This window comes from Magnolia sinica, chromosome 9 (assembly GCF_029962835.1).
Source record: "Magnolia sinica isolate HGM2019 chromosome 9, MsV1, whole genome shotgun sequence".
Lineage (NCBI taxonomy): Eukaryota > Viridiplantae > Streptophyta > Magnoliopsida > Magnoliales > Magnoliaceae > Magnolia > Magnolia sinica.
The window spans coordinates 32,855,180-32,872,663 of NC_080581.1; the positions used below are offsets into that span (position 1 = coordinate 32,855,180).

At 41.4% G+C, this 17,484-nt stretch overlaps 1 long non-coding RNA gene across 1 annotated transcript in view; it reads left to right on the plus strand.

Annotated features, from left to right (window-relative positions):
- Window positions 1-7,446: 7,446 nt before the first annotated feature.
- The window catches only part of LOC131254833 (uncharacterized), a 30,502-nt gene continuing 20,464 nt past the window's right edge, over window positions 7,447-17,484 (plus strand). Inside the window, exon 1 of the long non-coding RNA XR_009175943.1 lies at window positions 7,447-7,917. This is a non-coding gene — a long non-coding RNA (uncharacterized LOC131254833). The remainder of the gene's footprint in view (window positions 7,918-17,484) is intronic.

Below are 17,484 nucleotides of genomic sequence, written 5' to 3' on the forward strand. Positions count from 1 at the left end.
ATATATATATATATATATATATATATATATATATATATATATATATATATATATATATATATGTAATTTCCACTTGATTGATATAAAAAAATTAATGCATTCAATGAATTGATACAAAAATAATCTTCGAAACAAATAAATCATTGAAATTCTATTAAAAAAACCTCTTAGGCTACAATAAAGTACAAACCAAATATATATATATATATATATATATATATATATATATATATATATATATATATATATTAATATATATATATATATATATATATAGGATGGGACTATAGTGATTTACGATGGACCATGATCCGTTGCAAAAGTAAAAATTCTGTTACTGATTGTTCAAAGTTTAGATTTTAGGTGATACTTTGCGACGGACCAAAATCCGTCCCAAAATCTTAATTTGTGACGGACCAAATCCATCACAAATTCCATTTTAGCGACGAATTTTAGACCGTCACTAATTCCCACCACTTTTAACCGACCTAATTTCCGTAAGCAGGTTGTGCGCGACGGACCTTTTCCGTTAGCGACGGACTAAATCCGTCGTTAAACCAAGTTTTTTTTGTGATAAAAAAATCCGTCGCAGATTCACGATTTTGGTGTAATACTAATATGATCTCGAGCTGAAACAAATGAATGTCAAGACTGCATTCCTGCACGGGGAGTTGGAAGAGCAGATCTACATGTAGCAATCAGAAGGCTACGAAGTTAAAGGGGCAGAGAAAAAAGTTTGCAGGTTAATGAGGTCATTGCACAACCTAAAACAGTCACCTAAGCAATGGTATTTAAATTTTATTCTTTCATGTTGATTTAGAAATTTACTTGGAATGAATAAGATCATTGCGTCTATTACTAGATATTGAGTGATAACAAATTCATCATCCTAATATTGTATGTTAATGATATATTGATCACCTGTCATTATATGTATGAAATCAACGTACAGAAAACTCAGTTATCAAGGACATTTGAGATGAAAGATCTGGGGGCTATAAAGAGGATTCTCGGTATAGATATTTATAGAGACAAAAAGAGGAGCAGGATTTAGTTTTCACATGTAGAATACCTTGAACATGTGTTGATCAAGTATGGGATGGACCAGGCAAAGCCGGTGAGCATTCCCCACGCGGCTCACTTCAAGCTTTCCTCATAACAATGTCTTAAATCAAATGAGGAAAAGCATGTCTCATGTGCCTTATTCAAATGCAGTTTGCAGTTTAATGTATGCCATGGTCTGTACGAGACCAGATATTTCACAGGCATAGGTGCTGTGAGCAGATACATGTCAAACCCCAGCAAACAATATTGGAAAGCAGTGAAATGGCTACCTCGATACATTCGAGGTACGAAAAACTACGTCTTAACTTTTGAGAAGACAATGGTAAAGTTAGTAGGGTATGTGGATTCAGACTACGCAGGCAGTGTGGATTCTAAAAAGTCAACTTCAGATTACTCGTTTGTACTAGCAGGTGGAGCAATTAATTGGATGTCAAAGCTTCAGTCCGTGGTGGCCTTTTCATGACTGAAGCAGCATATATGGCAGTGATAAAAGCGTTTAAGGAAGGTATTTGGTTAAGAGGCATGATAAATCAGTTGGGACTTCAGCAGGTGGCCGTGTTGGTTAATTGTAATAGGAAAAGTGCAATCAATTTAGCTAAAAATTATGTTTATCACTCACGTACTAAACATATTGATGTTTGTCACCACTTTATCTGATAGGTGCTTAAGGAAGGAGGCGTATCACTGGAAAAGATTCACACTAGCATGAATCCAACAGACATGCTTACCAAGGTTGTTCCTAAAGAGAAGTTCAAGTTCTGTGCAACTTCTCTAGGCTTGGCAATGACATAAAAGAAGGACGGAGTGCGCACGAAAAGCATTGATTAAAGCTATGATATGATGCAGAGATAAGAGAAGAGGTCAAGAAACTACACGTTTGAATATTTAAGACATGATGGAGATTGTTGTTAACATATCTTAAATCTGGAAAAGTTTGACTAGCTCAGAGAAAGTTCGGATGAAAGTCCAGCAACAATGTATTTGGAAATTTTCGAGATCTTCGACCAGTCGAGGGACAGGTTCTACTAGTCGAAGGGCACCCTCGACCAGAAGCTCTGGCTCGACTAATCGAAGGCCACCCTCGACCAGCCTAAGGTTATGCAGATAACACACAGACTACATAAATTTGAGGCGGTTTCCAGACTATTCCACGTAAGTGCGAAAGTGGGGTTTCCTAAACTATAAATAGGAGTTCCTATGACCATTCAAAAACATCCTAAGGCTTTCTAAAATATTCCAAAGGGTTTCTAGAAAGGGTTTTAGGGTTGCCAAGGGTGAGATTCAAGCTTGTTTGAATCAGGTAAGTCTTTTCTCTTTGTAATTTATGCCTTCATAGTGGATTTCTGTAACACCCTGGAAATCAGGGGTCGTGCATGCGCTCGACTCCCGAGTTCTCCAGGTCACTTATAACCGGTTTTCATTAATATGTGATTAATCCAGTCTAAATGCGCATTCTGAAATTTCCTGGAACATGAAGCACAACCACACAAGTCTACTGAAATGGAAAAAAATCAACTATACCTATATATACATGTCCCAAAGAATATAAACGGGCGCATAAGGTGACGCCTAACAAAATCACAAAAAGAATGACATGTCCAAAAAGAATAAAGTTGAGCGCTGCTCGGCGATCCAACGACCCATCTACTGATCCGACGGGGTCCCGCTCATCAATTGGAAGTAAGGGAACTCGTCCTCCTCGAGACTCGCATCACCAGGCTCCACGTAATCTGTATCTCCTGCATCTACGAGCGGGGTCTGGTTATGTTTTAAAACACCGTCCCAGAGTGAGAGTGAGTGATCAACTCAGTGGGTGCTATTAGTCTTAAGTTGCAACAAGCATCAGTTATAATAAAAATTTAATGAAAAACAATCATTCATAAATACCTAACTAATCTTATTAATGCACATGCATGGTGGATGATATGATGTATACCCTCACCACAACTCTTTCTCGAGCGACTCCGTCTAACAATCGCATATGTCAATACTCCCTCGGAGCGACATCGACTGCCGAGTCGCCAACTTAGCTAATGGCGTGTAATGATGATGTTAATTGGGTTCTTAGTTAAGTCCATTCATCCAGCAGATTTGGTAATCTGATACACCCCACGTATCAAATGCCCTGAACTAGTTGCGAGGCCAAGACCCCCAATGTGTGAGGCTAAGACCTCACGATCCTTGATCCCATTGGGTTCCCCGTCCCCGACTTCAAGCACACGGGGAGTGCTGAGAGAAAGAAATCACTCGCGGTCACTATGGGGAGGCGCGTCACCCCGGCGTAGGCCGATAGCTCGGACACAGTGTCCCATTTCACCATGCCCAGCTCACGAGACTGTGGATCAATATTCCATCCGGTATCGACGGGCTACAACGGTGATAGGGTGTTCCAGATTCCATACATAAGTGATCAAACATGGTTAACAAACAGGGTTGGACAGTAAATAGGCCAAACCGCACGAGTCACGCGAGCATGCGATGAGCGACATTAGGTACAAGGGACCCATGTAGTAGAACTACTACTGTCCGTACACACTCGTCCAAATCCTTGGGTTTAGCCTTAAGACGGTTCTACCAATGGAACCACCTTTGTTCTCCTCATGTTCCCGACCAACCAAGGGTCCAATGTTAATTCATAACATACCAACCACCAATATTACCAACTAGCATAATAGTATCATGTTTGCATACATCACAACATACGGTTCAATTATTCCTAACAAGCATGCTACAACAACATGAACAAGGTGCATGTGAGTGGTGTAGGTTAGGGAGGAAGTTAAGCACTTCCTACACCTCAAGGGATCAAATACACAAGAGTAGTGAATCATGCACACCATGAAGCAACACATGTGAGAAAAAGAAATCAAACAAACATGAGCATCTAATCATCCATACACTAGATTATGAGAGGCAAGATTTAACATCAAGGAGAACTAAACATGTCATTCCATACAATCCCAACAACATACCATTCCTAGGTTCCTCTAGATTCTTCCATACAACATATCAAGCAAACAAAATCATTAAACTCCTATTAAAATTGGTGCTAGGCCACCTAAGGATAATAGTCCGCACCTATGGTTCATTGGAGACTTAGAAAATGACCTAGGAATGAGGGCTTTTGAGGTCGGACGGCCGGATTCTCTAAAACAACCATTTGCATGTTAGAAATCCATGAAATCCCTTCTCATCACAAGAGTTTTAAGGAAAAAGGGATAAGGGGTCTTACCTAGACGATCAACGGAACGATTCTTGTGGTTAGGGTGTAAGGATTTTCTTGGAGAAGGGGTAAAGAGTTGTAAGGTTAAGCATCCTTGGGCCTCACCACCAACAACACCCTCCTTTACTCTCTTCTTCCTCTCTCTTTCTCCTCCTTCTCTTCTCCCCTTACCTCTTCTCTCTCTTCTAGGGTAAAATCGTAAGGGGGGAGGCGGTGCCCAAATGAGGCCCTTTCATAATGCCAGATTTGGTGGAAATGGCCCCAAGTGTTGGGTTTTTACTACACTAGACCTATGGGAGGGTCTTTCTAAGCTCTAGGGCCCACTATGGGGTGTACAAGTCAATATACACCGTAGGATAGTTAGCCCTAATGATGATCTATGTATGGATATGATCGGCCCGCCATTTGGATGCACCGATCGACAGATATAATGAGAAGTCTATTCAACGATCGTCAATGGTCAATCGGGGCCGCGGCTATACGGTTATGAGCAGGGAAATATCCTCACTCCATGTGTGAAGTTTGGTCTTAAACCGACGGTCCGAAATCCTCAACTTTGCATAAAAGTGGATGACCCAATTCACTTAAGTTTCAACTCCTTTCTTTGGGGTATTTGCATTTCTCATGTACTCGTCCTTTAGCTCAAGTTGAGCGGTTCTGGGCAGTACCCAGGTCCGACTCCCGCGATGGACATCAAGCTCAATGAGAAGGGCATTATTCTATAGTTTTGTTACTAGTGGCCCGCCAACGAGTGGTCTAGAGCTTGTTCGGAAAATTAGGGCATTTCTGGAATGAATTAGGTATTGAGATTTCTCGAGGGCAATGATTATGGTTTGGATTAACTATGTTCATAATGTGGTTTATTTATAACTAGTGAAAGTGAAGATTTAGTCATGATTATTCTAAGCTGTTGGTTTTAGGCTAAAAGAGTAATGGGGTTGCTCTAATGGGTCTCTGGTCATGAAATTTATAGAATAGGTGTTCCATGGCCTGATGAAGGGCAATGCAAAATTTAAGGGCAAACGGATGTCGGGTTTTACCGCAACGGTCCAATTTGCGATCAACGATCACCGTTTCACGATCGGGTCCCAGATTTTTGTGGGCGGGTGTAGAAAAATACATTAGACCCTCATCGTAAATTATGAAAAAATTCGACAGCTGAGATGTCTTACATTTCAGTTTTATTTACACATGCCAGATTCCAATTCTGGCATTGGTGGGGCGCAACTGGCAAGTGCCAGATTCCACTTCTGGATATCCACTGGGTCCGTGGTCCGCGATGGTCCCCAAGCCCAGTGAGATCTATGCTCCCCTAAATTTTTATAATTTTCTAACCTTCCCGTGTCGCGGTATATCCCGCATGAGCTGTCACTAAGTATAAACGGCCATCTGGCTTGGAGGCCCGCACCAAGTTCTATCAGGGCCCATCTGATCTATTCAATTGGGCTAATATTGGTCTAATTTATTTGTGATACCTCACTATGAGTGGCTTAAATGAACGGTCCTATGGCGAATCCTATGTGGACGCCCTAGGACACTGTTCTGGTTGGGCGAGACGTTACACTACACCTGATGTTCAAGTGATCGGGCAGATTCATTGGCTTTCTACGGCCGATTAATCAGACTTGTGTGGTTCTTTACTAGTACACCCTTATATAAACTAACATTGAGTGTTAATAGTCATTAAGTGATATTATAAGTTAATTAATAGAAAAATTTTCAAGGATTTTTGGAAATATAAAACAGTGAAAATCCAGGATGTTACAATTTCGCTTTGTATCGTGGTTTTTTCCTGAAAGGGTTTTTCACGTTAAATCTTTGTGATCTCTTGTGTTTGCTTAGTTCTCTTGGATTGCTATCCTAGATCCATCTCTGTGTGATTCCGCAGCCCAATCCCCAACAAACCTAATGGGTACATCACGCGCACACGCACACGCACACACTTACCGCCCCCTATGCAGGTACGTCAGGAAAAGAAAGGCCTCACCGTCGATCTGGATTGATGACGACATCCAGAGAGGGCTTCTTAGTTAGAAGACGGAGTTTTGGTTTGTTGGAGTGGGCCCGATAGTCAAGTAAAGCTCATCATAGGAACTCATGATCATGGCCCACTAGTCGGATTAATTTCATATTTTAGATTTTGATTATTTATGTTATTTAGAATATCATGGATATTTTAAATTTCTTTGATTAGTTTTTATTTTGGTTTACTTCACCGCCAAGTAATAGGTTACGCACATGGCGCGAGTTTTGGGGTATAGGGTTTTCTTATAAATAGGCATCCCTTGTAGCTTTTTTCATTATTGAAGTTTGACATAAAAAAATTCCTGCATTTTTTCTACTCTCTGAGTTCATGAGTTGTGGAAAAATTCAAGTGGGTGCGAAGCCCTCCCTTCATCAAAGGGCTAACTACCATGGTGCGATGCCACATCTATCTCAATCCGCCCTTATCGCCTATCATCCATATCTCTCACCTTTTACAACCATCATCGCCTCAAATCCATCCGTTTTTGTAGCAGATCTTCTCTCTACAGCCAGTTTTCAGAATCAGGCCCTACAGGATGGTTAAAACTTTGGTGGAGCACCACGCATGGACCGCATCTCAGATCGAGTTGAAAATCAAGGGTTTTGGAGTCCTCCCCTGGCCGACCAGACCCTAGGAGTCGGTTAGGGGAATCGGGCCATGCTCACATGTGCAGCCAGGCTCCTACGCACGTGCACCAGGCCCTGGCCCGCTGTTCGCATGCGCGGATTATCACAGGTTTAGGTTTCCTCCTTATTTTTTCCCTTTCCATATCTGTTTTCATAACCCTAACCCTAGATTGCGTGATCCTTACTTTGTTTGCCCCTTTTCTTACCTTAGGGTTTTCTGAATTGAAAATTGGTGAATCCCTTGGATTAGGGACTGATTTTTGTGCATGTGTGGATGATTTCCATTTCCCTTTGAGCATTGTTTGGTCCATAATTTTACTGATCCGATCCTAGCCTATGTAGGCTTGGACCCCCGTAAATTCCCCTTGAATATTTAAGCTTTTGTGTAGGTTGTGGAATTATTATGTGATTGTTTCTCAATCAGTATGATCTAAGCCTACGATCTTGCATATCATATTTAAATTTCATGCCCAACATCAAAACCCCTCTTTTAGATTTTTCAGACATTAGGGTTTTCTTTATGGCTCATTATCAAAGGGTTTGAGGAAATTCAAAGCATCAAAACCTACCTTTATGTACTGCAGGCCACCAAACCAGAAAACCCCGAATCCGATCTTCGGATTCCTCAGAGTTGTTGATCAACTGTGCTTGCAACGAACGAAAAGTAGGGCATCTTCCTAAGGATGCAGAACCCAATGCTGTACAAGAAACGGGTGAAAATGAAGATGAAGATGGCGCCGTACCCCATCATGACGAATCGAAAACCCAAACCCATCTCGATGTGAAAGATCTTCTGCAATAGTAACAGGATTACGAGAAGGACATCCAGGATGACGGCCTACATGGGATTGAAGCGGACATAATGGTTGAAGCTAGGGCTTCAGATGAAGCTAAGATAGAGGGCAAAGAAGGCCATAGTTGAGTTCTGTCTCAACTATATATGGTAAGACAAAACCTACCCAAACCTCCAATCAAAGGTACTCTCTATCTCCCTCTCTCGTTCTTTTTAGATCCATTTCTTGATCTCTCTTCCTTCCTCCTTGTCTATCTTCCTTCCTCTTTGTCTCTCTCTCTCTCTCTCTCTCTCTCTCTCTCTCTCTCTCCCCCTCTTCCCCTTTTGATGGCCATCGCAGATTGTAGCCATGACAGCTGTGGCTATGACAGCCCTAAGGGCTGTCAGATTTGAGAATGATTTCTGTCTAAACCCTCACATAGACAGATGCATAGGTGAGTTCTGCAGGTTCTAGGCCAAACAGAATTTTTGTACTAATTGTTGTAAGGTGTTGGGACCTTTTGGACAACATAGGTGATAGGCATTTGGTTGGTCAGTTTGTAGTTTTCTTTTCCCATTTCATATTAAAGAAGTGGAAGGAAGCTTCTGTAACGTCTTGAAAATCAGGGGTCAAGCAAAGCTTTACTCCCGAATTCCAACGCATCACTTATGAAATATAGATAATGATGATTGAATGTTGTCCATATTAATGCATTTAAACATGAGTGAGATTATACCAAAACAACATATCATACTCTAGAGTTAATGTAATTTGGCAAGCGGAAAACTGAAATATATGCATTTAATTATGAAAATGTTTCACAAATTTCGGAGTATGAGTATGGAACTGGGCTAAAGTTATACATGTGTTGTTTCTAAACATATAAAATACAGGAAATAAATGTGTTCAACTAAACAAGTATCCCAGTAGTCCCTGCGCATCGGTATGAGATCTACATAGATCCGCCCGATAGTTGAACGTACGAGAATCCTTCCTCCTCACCTACGAAGTCCAACTCTACTGTATAGACCTCACCATCACCTACATCTAAACCAGAGTCTAGGTGGTGTTTTAAAACACCATCCCAAGTAGGAATGAGTAGCTAATTCAGTGAAACTATAAAGCAAAGGTTAACATGTTATCAATTCAGTCAAGCAGTAATGATAAAGTAATACAACAATCATGTCCCAAGTACTTTTGTTAATGCAGGGATGATATGCTATAATGATGCATGCCCTCGCCTGCACTCCATCTGCGACATCATCTCACAATCGCGGCATGCACCCCTTCCTCTATGCTTAACTCCAACGCCAAAGGCACATGAAAATGCGGCGCATGTATGTGATTAGCCAAGTTCTTAATTAAACTTATTCATGCAGTAGGTTTGGGAAGCTAAAGTACCTCCCTTTGTATCATTTACCCAAACAATGATCTATCTAGGGTCGTCAATCCTAGTTAATCACATACGATAGGCAAGTTCACGAGTTTACAATGTAGGTTGCTACGGGAGGCTTGTCACCTCAGCGTAAGCTTAATTCATACTCGAAATCACACCACCAACACCCTACCAACTGGCAATCTATTTTCAAAGGCTTGTTACTAACCCGACTGGGGACCACAGCCAAGCTGCACCGGGGTAGGCCTATTTTATACTCGAGGTAACTACGGAAAGGCTCGTCGCCTTAGCGTAGTCCTAGAGTATACTCGAGGTCACTACGACATGCTCGTCACCTGATCGTAAGCTGACAGCTCGAATACAGTGTCTCATACCACCGTATTCGGCTCATGAGTTTGGTTTGCTCACTGGTCACTACGGGGAGGCTCGTCGCCCCAGCGTAGGCCTATAGCTCGATCACGGTGTCCCATACCACCATGCTCAGCTCATGAGTCTTAGCGGATCGTGGTACTAAGGTTAAACGGGCTTTCCACTGGTAAGTTGGTACCTTAGATTCAAGCAGTAGCGTCCATGGTGAACATACATTAGGTAAATCGGGTTACTTGACAAGCTCGACTGGTACGAGCGCATAAGCACTCCACATAGCCTAACCACTGTCAACAAACAACGTACGACTCGGATTCATCAAACGTGCCTTGTGTGGTGAAAAAGACATCGACCACTAATACAGGAATCATTACCGATTACCTGGACTACATAGTAGTCCCAATCACATTCCAAATAATAGTATTCACATGTGATAGTCAGGACAACATGTAGCAACCAATTCAAATATAAATCTCATATAAGCATTTTAACAAACACATAAAGTACATGTTATCATACATAATTATTCATCCATAAATCACGTAGCAGCAACATATGTTACATAAAGGAAACTGTAACTATAGATAAGGTACTTGAGAATCCCATCTCAATGGCCTCATTAAATACAATTCAACAAGTATTTACTCATTCAGGCATTTTATTAAACACTTAGACTACACATTACTAAATACATAGACTAGATTAGTTACGACATGAACTATAGCAATTTCCTACACAATGTAGGTTATAAAGCTTATAACAAACATGGATCTTAGATTAAAAATCATGACAAGCACAAATCAGGATTTCACACTCATTCTAACATTTTATCAAATACTTAGGCTACCCTTTACCCAATATATGAACTAGGTTAGTTACGACATATATTATAGCAAATCATCACACATAGTAATCATAATATCGATGACAACCATGAATCCTATATTTACAGTCATGATGAACACAAATCATAATTTCATATTCATTCGAACATTTCAACAAACACATGGAATGCATCTTTGATTTCAACATAGTTCACATATATATAATATATACAAAGCATCGTAACTAGGATCATATGGCAGTAATCAAGTCAGACATAAATTATTAGCTGACATTGAAAGCCTTGAAAACCATAACCTAAATGTTTATAGTCCGCACCTTTTGCCGGTATGCCGATTACGAACTCGGTTCGAATCCTACACTACCGTCTACAGAACAACGGCTACTTAAATCATGAAACAGGTTAGCTATTATATTGATTACTCTATTTGGATTCCTATAACATGATTAGGGTTAGGTTTTCTTACCCAAATCAAAGTTAGATTCGGTGGTGTAGCTAGATGTAGAGGCGATTCAATGCGTGGAGTAGTAAGAATGAACCACGGCAGCAAACTCCAAGGGCCTCCCTTCGATCTCCACCCCTTTTTCTCCTCTCTCTCTCTCTCTCTCTCTCTCTCTCCCTTAGGGTTTTTTTAGGAAATTCGCATATGAGAGAGATGGGGTGAGATAAGGGCCTTATATAGGCCCAGAACTGGTTCAAATGGCCCCAGGGCCATGATATACTTAGGGTATAGCCAAAAGGCATCTGTTTCAGGCCAACGGAGCTCATCTGGAGGTCCTTTACCTGCACACGGTTAGGATCAAGTTCCCAAACAATGGATCTAAGTCAGGTTAAGATTCGGTCTGATTGGATCAGTGAATCAACCGCGGAGGACCTGTTTCAGTTCAACGGTCATCGTTACTCGATCAGGGCCACAAGTACACTGACATGTGTTGGAAATTTTTCCTGATCCGAGGGTGTAGTTGCGTCAGAATTTGACAGTCTGAAATCTTAAATTTGGCCTGCAAGCGAAGGGCTCAAATCACTTAAGTTTAAGTTCATTTCCTAAAGATATTCACGTTTCTCACACACTTCGCTCTGAGCTCAAGTTGTGCAGTTTAGGATACTATTTGGACTTGATTTTCGGGATGGTTGTCAAGCCCAATAAGATGGTCATAACCGTATAGTTTCGCGGTAGTCGGACTTTCGTCGCGCGGTCCAGGTCCGATATATAGTTTCAAGATGCTCTCGAGAGCAACTGGGTTTTGAGATTGATCTTAAGTTTTTAAGTAATGTTGAGTTAGTGATTTTAAAGGTTTTGGGTCTTGTAGTTTGTATAAAAAGTGGTTCAAGCTAATTCTATTAATTATTCAGTTTAATACTTAACTAAATTATGCCCTAATTACGAAAGAATATAGTCCTAGGATAATTCAACGCCCATTTCTGGCACTTTTAGTTAGTATATTATTTTAATTATTTTTTTTAGTAGTTCTTCATCAAGTCTACTTCGTCTCTACTAAATTTTATTAGATTTTGTATTGTAGAAAAATTCTAAAAATTCTAGAATAGCAGCTGTCCAAACTAATGATTTTCAAATAGTTGTCACAATGACTTATATTTAACTATATTAAAAAATTTATTATATTTTTTTACTTATTTTATATAAAACTAGACTTATCACGCTTCAATCTGGCTTTTGAATAACCTAAATCGTAATTATAACGAGGGAGATATGACTTTTCGAAGTCGTATGAAAAAACTGCAAAAAACGGGCCGCCCGGCCCGCTGCAGCCCGCCCGGCCCGGTGGATGGCGAGGCCTCGCCATTGCGGTGATGCCATCGCCGACTCGCTGTCCTGTCTGATAGTGGTTTCACCACCTGATATTTGAAATGGGTGTATCTTTCAATCCGAGATGAGTTACGCGATGTGCAATATATGTTTTTGGGGTAGGAGAAGTTGATCTATCCAAATATCCTACTTATTTCGTGAGATTTCAAAATTTTAATGGTAAAAAACTTATTTTATTTATTTATTTACTATTTATGAAAATTTTTAGTTTAAGTATTATTCTTCATCACTTAAACTTTAAGATTTGTGTCTAATATGAAAGTACTTAAAAAAAGTTAAAGAATAAGGTGGTGAAAGTTGAGATTTTAAAGGAAATGGGTTAAAAAGAGATTTTAGACTTTGGGATTGAGTTGTTGAGAAGTTAATAAGGTGTTGGGATCGACCCATTGCCTAAGGACATCCATTACCAAGTTGGCAAAAATCTGGAGCCTTACAATCTACCCCCTTTAAAAATAATTTCGTCCCTGAAATTAACTTAGGGTAATAAGTAAAGATTTTATTATTCCTTTTGCCTAAGTTTTATTGATTTTAAGTTTATATGCGTGGTAGGGTGCATGCTATCTATGCTAGTCTGGCTCACTTTAGTCTCCCCTCCTTGAAACTGTTTCGCCCTGAAATTGGCTAAGGCTCCTATTAAGTTCGTATTTAACGAGTACATTGTAAATACACTGACCTTGGTTATTGTAAGTCAGCTCATACTCATTGTTAGGCCTATTCTTTAATATGAATTGGTTTAATACTTGGACCCTAATTACTTTCCTTCGATGATTTCATTGTTGACATTCTAAGGAAGATTCAGATCCTATTTAGTGACTTATCCCTACGTACAGCCTGGATCAATTTCCTTCGATCATGGGCCAGTGGAGCAGGGGCCCACTATGCTTCCGTTGCGCCACTTTGATCAAACGGATGTATGAATTGACTTAACTAGATTGGGCTCATAATGTTCTAACCCCCTTAAAAATTATTTTCACTCTCAAGTATAGGGTTATGATGTATGAACTGGTCCCCCGCGGCCGATCTACTGATTCGATCGAACCAAGATCTTAACGTGACCTAAATCTAATGGCAAGGAACTTAAGTCCAACCGTGTGTAGAAAAGGGGCCTCCAGAACAGCTCCGTTGGACCGAAGCAACCAGTCTTTGATTATAACCTAAGTATACCATGGCCCTGGGGCCATTCCCATCAGTTCTGGGCCTATATAAGGGCTTTAAACCCTCTCTCTCCCTTGCCATACGAATTCTATAAACCCCAGAAGAGAGAGAGAGTGAGAGTTAGTTCCTGGGACTCGATCCTATCGCTCCACGTGCCGAATCAAGTTGTCTGTATCGCTATCCCGGTGATTTCGACTCCATTCTTGGGTAAGAAATCCTAACCCTAACCTATTTTAGGGATTCAAATAGAGCAGATGGTGGAATAGCTAACCTATTTCATGCTTTAGGTTGTTTTGGTACCGTAGACAAAGACTTAGAGTTCAAACTGAGATCGTTACGAGTCTACCAGCGAAAGGTGCGGACTATAAATGTTTAAGTTATGGTTTTCAAGGCTTTCAATGTCAGTAATGATTTATGACTGGCTTGATTGCTATCATATGTGCTTAAATACGACGTTTTCCGTACATATGCTTATATATAGACTATGTTGATTTATAATGCATTCCATGTGTTTATTGAAATGCTTGAATGAACATGGAATTGGGATTTGTACTCGCCATGATTATTGATTGTAAATACATGATTGTTGTGCATGTGGCAACCCCTATGTGAAGGGATTTGCCGTAATATGTGTTTTATAAATTTATTTACATGTGTGATATGTGTAGTCTAAGTGCTTGATAAAATGCTTGAATGAGAAAATGCTTGTGTAAAGGTATGTAATAAGGGTGGTGAGATGGGACTCTCAACTCCCTTATCTATGGTTATGATATCCTCCATGTACCTGTCTTATTACTATGTTATATATGGATGAAATGCTTAGGTATGGTAACATGTGTAGTATGTGTTGTGTTGACATGCTCAAGTAAGATTTATGTGTAGCATTATTTGTCACATGTTGTCTTTGATTATCACATGTGAATGCTTATTGTGTTGAAAATGATTTGGGCTACGATGTAGTTCAGGCAATCGGTAACGGTTTATGATCGGTGGCCGCACTGTTTTAGCCACGACGGATACGTTCGATGAATCCGAGTCGTACGGAGATTAACGACAGTGGTTAGGCTATAAGGAGTGCGTATATGCTCCGTGTCAATTAACTCAATGTACGCTCGTACCAGTCGAGCTTGTCAAGTAACCCGATTGACCCATTATATGTTCACCATGTATGGACGCTACTGCTTGAATCTAAGGTACCAACTTACTAGTGAAGATCCCGTTTAACCTTGGTACCTCGATCCGATAAGACTCATGAGCCGGACATGGTGGTGTATGGGACACTGTGGTCGAGTTGTTGGCCTATGCTGGGGTGACGAGCCTCCTCGTAGTGACCAATGAGCAACCCAAACTCATGAGCTGAATATGGTGGTGTATGGGACACTGTATTCGAGCTGTCGGCTTATGATCACGTGATGAGCTCGTAGTGACCACGAGTATACACTAGGACTACGCTAAGGTGACGACCCTTTCCGTAGTGACCTCGAGTATAAACCAGGTCTGCACTGAGGTGACGAGCCATTCCGTAACGACCTGGAAATTACCTATCGTATGTGACTACTAGGATTAATGACCCTAGATGGATCAATGTTTGGGTATATGATATAAAGGGAGGTGCCTTAGCTTCCAAATGCTACTGTATGATATGTTTAATTAAGAACTTAGTTAATGACGCACATGCATCGCATTGCATGTGCCTTTGGCATTGGAGTTGAGCATAGCGGGAGTGTTGCATGCCGCGATCGTGAGATGATGTTACAGAGGGAGTGCAGGCGAGGGCATACATCATTATCGCATATCATCTTTGCATTAACAAGAGTATTTAGGACATGAGTGTTGTACTGCTTTATCATTACTACTTGACTGAATTGATAAATATTAACCTTTGCTTTATAGCTCCACTGAGTTGATCACTCACTCTCATATTCTGGGATGGTGTTTTAAACACCAACCAGACCCTATTGTAGATGCAGATGATGACGATGCTTTCGAGGCAGAGCCGGACTTTTACGATGATGAGAAGGAGTTCTCCTATATGCAGCTATCAGGCTGGTCTATATAGACCGTGTTTTAATCGGCGGGGTTACAGGGATGCTGTCTAGATGCCATTACACTTGTCATTTTACATTTTGGAGCACCCATGTATATTCATTTTATCCATTTTGGGAGTATACATGTATATATTTAACCTGGTAACATGTTCACACTTTTGAAACTTACAACATTTTATACATTTTATATAATTATCACAGTCTTCCGCTTGTGTAATTTAACTGTCTCTGATGTATGATATGTTGTTTGGTATAATCCCACTCATGTTTAAGACACTAATATAGATAACATTTAATCATCATTTTCTATGTTGCATAAGTGATGTGTTGGAACTCGGGAGTCAGGCTTCTGCTCGACCCCCGATTTTTAGGGCGTTATAAGTTGGTATTAGAGCATGATTTGGATCAAACTGGACCTGGGTTATGATCATACGATGTATGCTGACGTATTTCAATGTAGGAGGGTGCGAGAAAATATAAAAATGGACGTAAGATTCCTAACTTCGCCATACGGCGAGATTGATCGAAACGACCGTAGAAATTGGATCCGTAGGCCTTTGTGATCATGTGAAATGATCCCAACGTCTTTTCAGACCATCAATTGATGGGCTTAGATGGAAATTTAACCAGTTGCACATTTAAACAAATCAAAGAGAGTGAATATACGCGACATGGAACCCGAAACGACTCGATTGGAGTCGGGGGCCAAATCGGTACAATTCGGGGGGACCCAAAGTGGACCTCGCACTCATATGGTACCCGGGGGAGGGGGGATGCCATTGCCCTAGGGGCGAGCCCTCGCCAGGGAGTCCAGGGACCAGCGATGGCATCACCGGATCGGCGAGGCCTCACCGATCACCTGGACTAGGCCTATCGGGCCGCGCCGGGCTGGGCGGGCCAGCACTTGTGGGACGCTGTGGGGGCTACGGAATCACGTGGGGACCCCAATAAACCTTTCATTTACTCCCCTCTCCCCTCTTGCACACCTCCAAGCTTCCCTTTTTCCTCTACAAATCCCTTTTTCCCCTCTTAAATCACCCCTCCTATCTCATCTTCTACCCTTTTCTTGCACCACCTCTACTATTCTCTCAAATCCATCTTCCACAACTACCTATCTCCCTTAATCCCTCTCATTTGAGTACACAAACACTCCTTGTGCCTTAAAAATCTCTCAAAGTCCAACAATCCATCCTATCTCTCCACATTATTTCACTCCAATGGCTCTTTTCGAGCTTGTAGAGGCTATTTTCTCCATTTCCACGCTTCTTTATCTCATGGAAGGAAGAGAGCTTCCACGGAGGTAGCTGGGCTTAGCCGCCCTACTCATTCAAGGAGGCCGAGAAGCGCCACCGTAGGTACAAGCACCGATCGAGAGATAAGGACAAAGCAGGACCTCGATCCCCAGGCTCCCCTTGAGAAAGCTCTACTGGCGGATCTGTCCCATGGAAGATTTCAGGGCCGTAGGGTCCTTTTCGAAGCACACATGGATGAGAATCTCTTTGAAAAATATCTGGTGATGGACCGCCTGGTGGAAGCCGGGTGGGGTCCCATATTTAAGGGCAAGACTCGGGCAAATGTGAACACAGTCCGAGCCTTCTACGCACATATACGGGAGCCAACACTGGAGCCTTTGCAGTTCAAATTTCCTGTGGGAAGGCGAGAACTCACAGTCGATGTTGGCTTGGTAGCCCGAATCATGGGAATGCCGCTTGGCGAGGTCTATGCTAGTGAGAAGAGTCTTGCGAGTGTGGGTGAAAGAGACCGCCGCACATGATTCCTTTGTAGCCAACTGGTCCACTGGAATCCAAACAATAGCCTCCTAGTATCCAAAATGACCGACGACTTTCACCTGCTCCACCACATCTTCACGTACAATGTGTACCCCAGGTGGAGCTGGTCATATATATGTTCGAGAAGGAGGTTAGCCTTTAGTGGGATAGTGTCCTTCGGACTATTGTCGTTGGATACATATGGACGTGGGCAACTTTTGAGACCCGCTTCCATCAGAAGTATTTTCCCCTCACTTATCGGCATGAGAAGGAGAGTTTCTTTGCCTCCGTCCGGGAGGGATGACAGTGGCAGAGTATGAAAGATTCACAGAGTTGGCTAATGCTCTGTTGATATTGGCTGATCA